Consider the following 6,037-nt stretch of genomic DNA (forward strand, 5'->3'; position numbering starts at 1 on the left):
AATATAAATAACTTATTGGATTGTCAATATTACCGCTCTATTTAATTTATATATATATATATATATATATATATATATATATATATAAGGTGATAAATTGAATATTAATTCAATTGAGTGTTAATTCAATTTAAAACCAAGTGGCCTAGCATATTTATCATTTTGTCCTGTTCTGGCGTCTTGCGAAATTTTTCTGGAGAACATTATTTTTCTTTGTGGTTGGGTCGTTGATGACCTCTTTCTAGCATATTGCACGTCCACCTAGTGGTCATCCCTTATACAAGTATATATATATATATATATATATATATATATATATATATACATAAGCATATACTTAGAAGTGCATACATAGACATATATGCGTGCATATACATTCATTCACATACACACACAGATATACATAGTGTGTGTGTGTGCGTGTGACTGAGTGAGTGAGTGTGAGAGAGAGAGAGAGAGAGAGAGAGAGAGAGAGAGAGAGAGAGAGCGAGAGAGAGAGAGAGAGAGAGAGAGAGAAAGAGAGAGAGAGAAAGTGTCGCACTGAAACTGAAGCAGTACAATCTCAATTTATATAAGATATTTAATCATAAAAGAGTATACTATAATTCAACATGTATTCGGTGCTATGAAAACGAATATCAAATATACTTCATACAGAAATTCAAAATATTTTCTACAAGCTTCATCACGATAATTTAAATGTCACGCTGACCATTCATTTCATTTTGTCAGCTGCTGTTACACTTTTAGCGAATCGCTTACACCAGAAAGGAAAATCTAATTTGTGACATGCAAAAGGTACGAGCTTGTGGAGTACCGTTATTGCATTCGATAAATTTTTCGATAAAATTAATTGAATACGACAACCACACGCTTGTTTGTTGAGTACAGAATTAGTCGCAACAATACGCCAGTCCATTTGATAGTGTGGTAATAGCGAAAACCTCTGTCTTCATCGTTGTTTAAAAACCGCTTCCTTTTGAGTGAAAATTGATGTCGATAGTGTTTTACGATATAGAATACAAGCACTAATGTTCTTCATTGAATAATCCATTATGTTACCTCTGCAAAATGCATGAAATGTATAACACCGGACAATGGATTGCTCTATGTGTAGAATATTATCAAGGGAAGCGTGCATTTGCTTTTGAGCTTCTCCACGGACTGGTTACAACAGCTATTGAACTTGCTTCGCTTTTAACCTGGCAGAAATTATTACAGCAATCATATTGTAGTAAATAAACGTGAAATGGATGCACTGAGAAAACAATAAATGAATAGTAATTCTATTTATATATATACAAAGCTTTGTACACTTCAGCAAATTTATTATTTTCTATAAACATGTAAGAATCACAGTTCTTAATGGACTATGAACGATGAACTCGGTGTCCGCAGCTGATGAAGCGTAACCATGCAGAAATACGTGTCGTACGACCCTTGACGTCCGGTGGTCTTGTGATCCTACTGTCCGATGACGTCATCTATGGCGCAGTTGAGTCTTTTAACACACATTGTCAATAATGTGAATGAAAATTTCTCTCTCGAGATAACATCTGCAGCGAAGGCCTTTCCATGTTTGGGCGAACACGAACATGGTAAATATAACTGCACACCTCTATATTTTAATCATTGCTACTAAGTTTTGCTTCCAATAAATTTATGTGCTTTTAATTAATTATATCTCCAAAGGTTTGTATCACCATTTCTTCACTTATGGTGCATAGGTCTGTTCCTTTTAGGTAATGGGATATGCATCATAGTGCATATGTTAGAATTCAAATTTGCGAATAGAGATTTCATTGAACTAGACAACAATAATAAAGAAAATAATACATGCATTCAAAGAAATACATATACAGAAATGTTCATATCTCGATGTTTATTGAAGAATTCATATTTTCATATTTCAGTCACGAGAAAAGAGAAAAAAACAGACATACATTTTACGGAAACTGACAGATAATATTTACTGCTTCGGATTTTATTTCAGCTTAACTTGTGACTCCTATTAAGACTGGATGAAAAGAAAGTTCTGTTCGAGGTTGAGACACCTTATAATAAACGATGTAGAAAGATGTGTAACCGTAAGCTGTAAAGGTTTGTAATAAACATATGAGCTATAATGGCTTGTAACATTAATGTGTATCCGTTCATATTATCAATGTTCATGCAAGTGTTTTAGTTTATGCAAAGAAAATGAAAGACATGTGAGCTTCATAAATCGAATCAAACGGTGTTAGCTGTTGGTTGCTCCATGAGTTGCAACAACGTCGAGATACGAGGTAAGCTGGATAGCGTTCGTATATTTGACTTACAAGGGAACTGCATAACCGTCGGTAGCAATGCCATCGTGAACTGATTGTTAAAAAATTCGAGATGTCTACTGGTTGTGTAACTGTCAACATTAAGTCTAAAGGTGCGTAAAACTGAATCCGATATTTCTGTTGTGTGTGCCAGTAATAATTTAATCGTGGCTTAACAAGTTACCTCACACATCAGCTAATTTTCTGATCTTTATTGGTAAGAACAATAGTTTCTGCTTAGCTCCATGGGATAAGACGCTGTCTGATACTGAGCAGCTGACAATTATGCCGAAACACCAGTGTCTACAAGTCCACTTATGTCCCTTGAAGCAAGTACTATACCTGCTTTGTGTATGTATTACTTAATCTCAATTTGACAAGCCACGGCGCCCAACAGAAAATATATCATTCACTGATTCGATAGCCATGAACAGTAGTTTCTATTTAGCTCCAAGGGATAGGATGTAGTCGAATACTGACGAGCTGCCAATTACGCTGAAATCTCGGTATCCAATAGTCAACGTATGTCCTTTAGAGCAGTGTTTTGTTTCCAAACACCGTCTATAGAGGGCGTTCTCTGATACGATACACTACAACGAAAAGCAATTTTCAAGTTCGAGTATGCAGGAATGTGGTTAGAAAGAATTTTATGCAGCAGTATTTCTTTAACAACAGCAGGCGGTGAGCTGACAGAATCGTTAGCACGCCAGGCACAATGATTAGTTGCATTTCGTCCGCCCTTACGTTCTGGGTTCAAATTCTTCCAGGGCCGACTTTTGCCTTTTATTCTTTCGAGGTCGATAAAGTAAGTACCAGTTGAGCACTTAATCGACTTAGCCCCTCCCCCGAAATCGTTGGCCTTGTGCCAAAATTTGAAACCAATATTTCTTTGTTAATATTCTACACACACAGGTCAGTCTATTTCTTGTATCGTCTTGACTTTCTTAAAGATAATAACACGAAATTATTAGATCCATGTTGCAAAATATTACCGACAATTTTCATTCAAAAGAAAGCAAATTTTATAGCGGTATTCTTCTCTTTTAACAAGGATGTAGAGAAGTAAATTTCGTCGCCATATCAGCAACTTGTCTGATATAATGTTGTTGCTCCTGACACTATGTTCAGTGAATAGGCGCGTATTTGTTGTAATCAATTAAATACATTGAGACATTAATATATGTTGAAGCTAGTTTGTATCGTTTACACGTCAGAAATATAGCTTTCCTTTTAATACAGGAGACTCACTGCAAAGCAAACGGAGTTGTTCGTTTAGCTGTAAAATATAAATCAGCTACTGACATCATGCGTTTGCTTGTTAGATAAAATGACAAGGATGTGGTCACTTTCTCACCGAGAAATAATCATTTCAAAAGATTGCGAAAATACCTTCAAAGTTCTCTACAGCGGGGTGGGAAGGACGAAATATATGCTGGAACACTAAAATACATGTCAAAAGCTAATATGCACAGCATCAATATGGACGTGAACACATACAATACAATGTTAGTTCATCTAAGCGAGATGTTTAATCAGTGAGAGTGCACAACGACTGAAAGGGTTGTCGGACAATGACATTCTTTGTGTGTGTGTGTGTTAAACATATCTAGCTATAGGCGTAGGAGTGGCTGTGTGGTAAGTAGCACATGGTTCCGGGTTCAGTCTCACTGCGTGGCACCTTGGGCAAGTGTCTTCTGCTATAGCCTCGGGCCGACTAAAGCCTTGTGAGTGGATTTGGTAGACGGAAACTGAAAAAAGCCCGTCGTTTATATGTATATATATGTATGTGTGTGTATATGTTTGTGTGTCTATGTTTGTCCCCCCACCCAACATCACTTGACGACCGATGCTGGTGTGTTTACGTCCCTGTTACTTAACGGTTCGGTGAAAGAGACCGATAGAATAAGTACTAGGCTTACAAAGAATAAGTCCTGGGCTCGATTCGTTCGACTAAAGGCGGTGCTCCAGCATGGCCACAGTCAAATGACTGAAACAAGTAAAAGAGTAAAAGAGAAATGAGTATTGACTGGGAATATGTAAATATTTTCTTACTTTTGAGTGTAAGTACGAATAGGCCTTACACTCAAAAGTATGAATAGGCCTCAGGTTGAAAAGAAAACCCCGTCACATTTTTGACATCATCCAAGTATTTTTGAGGATCCTTTCTTAATACTTCCTGTAACATAAGCATAATTTTTGCATTTTAATGTTTTATTCTTTCTTCGCATATTACTTTATGCCATAGTAGTTGAATACTCTTTACTCTTTTACTTGTTTCAGTCATTTGACTGTGGCCATGCTGAAGCACCGCCTTTAGTCGAGCAAATCGATCCCAGGACTTATTCTTTGTAAGCCTAGTACTTATACTATCGGTCTCTTTTGCTGAACCGTTAAGTTACGGGAACGTAAAAGCACCACCATCGGTTGTCATTCGATGTTGCGGGTATAAATACAGACACACACACACACACACACACACACACACGCGCGGCTGAAGATAGCTTTGTATTGTCAATTATACACTGATATAAAGATTGAAACAAGTGTACCGCAGAATCCTTTGTGTTTTTGTTGTTATCTTTTGCATTTACAATTTATGTATATATATATATATATACATATATATATATATATATATACGACAGGCTTCTTTCAGTTTCCGTCTACCAAATCCACTCACAAGGCTTTGGTCGGCCCGAGGCTATAGTAAAAGACACTTGCCCAAGGTGCCACGTAGTGGGACTGAACCCGGAACCATGTGGTTGGTGAGCAAGCTACTTACCACACAGCCACTCCTATGCGTATCGATTTTATCATTTTAAAATGAGTTTTGATCAGGCCTCCATCAGACATTCTATGCTGTACGAATTCAAACGGAGCACTTCAGTAATGGAAACGGTAACACATATTCGTTCTATCTACGGAAATGAAGCTTTAAGAGTCTAAACATGCCAACGATGGTTTGGTTAGTTTCGTCCGGGGATATTTTTCTTGTAGATTCCTCTGGATTTGGACGACCAAATTCTATGTATATTCAGCTTATGAAAACCGTCCTTTTGCAGAAAATGCAAAGCAAGCTGCATGAGAATCAACAAAAGAGTTCGATTCCAGTCATACTTCGATCAAAAAACCCCTTCATGAACTAGGAAAAGTGTTTAGTAGGTATCAATGGGTCTCTCCTCATCTGGTTGCTACTCAACTCAATCATAGAGTTGCACTCTGTTCATCATTGAAGGGCAAACTTGCAACGGAACTTGTCCTAGGGTAGAATCATCAGATGTGATAAAGGGTGGATTCTCTATAAGCATGTCCAACGAAAGCAAAAATGGCTACCACACAGTGAAGGAGGAGAACCCAGCTCCACATAAGTATGACACGCAAAAAATGTCATGTCTTGGATTTGGTGGGATATGAAGGGCATCGGCTATCAAGAAGTGCTAAACCAAAACAAAATAGTCAATGCAGAGAACTGTAGCCATTTTGAAGATTTCTCTTTTATCTTTCATCTGCTTCAGTCATTAGACTGCAGCCATGCTGGGGCACCAACTTGAAGGATTTTTAGTCGAATGAATCGACCCCATTACTTATTTATTTTAAACCTGGTACTTATTCTATCGGTCTCTTATGTCGAACCGCCGTAAACAAGCCAACACCGGTTGCCAAGCGGCGGTGGGGGACAAACACAGACACAAAGACTGAAACATATACACATAAGCACACACATAAACACA

At 37.5% G+C, this 6,037-nt stretch overlaps 1 long non-coding RNA gene across 1 annotated transcript in view; it reads right to left on the bottom strand.

The window, feature by feature from the left end:
- Nucleotides 1–1,383: 1,383 nt before the first annotated feature.
- Nucleotides 1,384–6,037, bottom strand: part of LOC106875462 (uncharacterized) — a 48,608-nt gene continuing 43,954 nt past the window's right edge. The window contains exon 5 of the long non-coding RNA XR_001410118.3: nt 1,384–3,249. This is a non-coding gene — a long non-coding RNA (uncharacterized LOC106875462). The remainder of the gene's footprint in view (nt 3,250–6,037) is intronic.

Source organism: Octopus bimaculoides, chromosome 5 (genome assembly GCF_046866305.1).
Source record: "Octopus bimaculoides isolate indiv1 chromosome 5, ASM4686630v1, whole genome shotgun sequence".
Classification (NCBI taxonomy): Eukaryota; Metazoa; Mollusca; class Cephalopoda; order Octopoda; family Octopodidae; genus Octopus; species Octopus bimaculoides.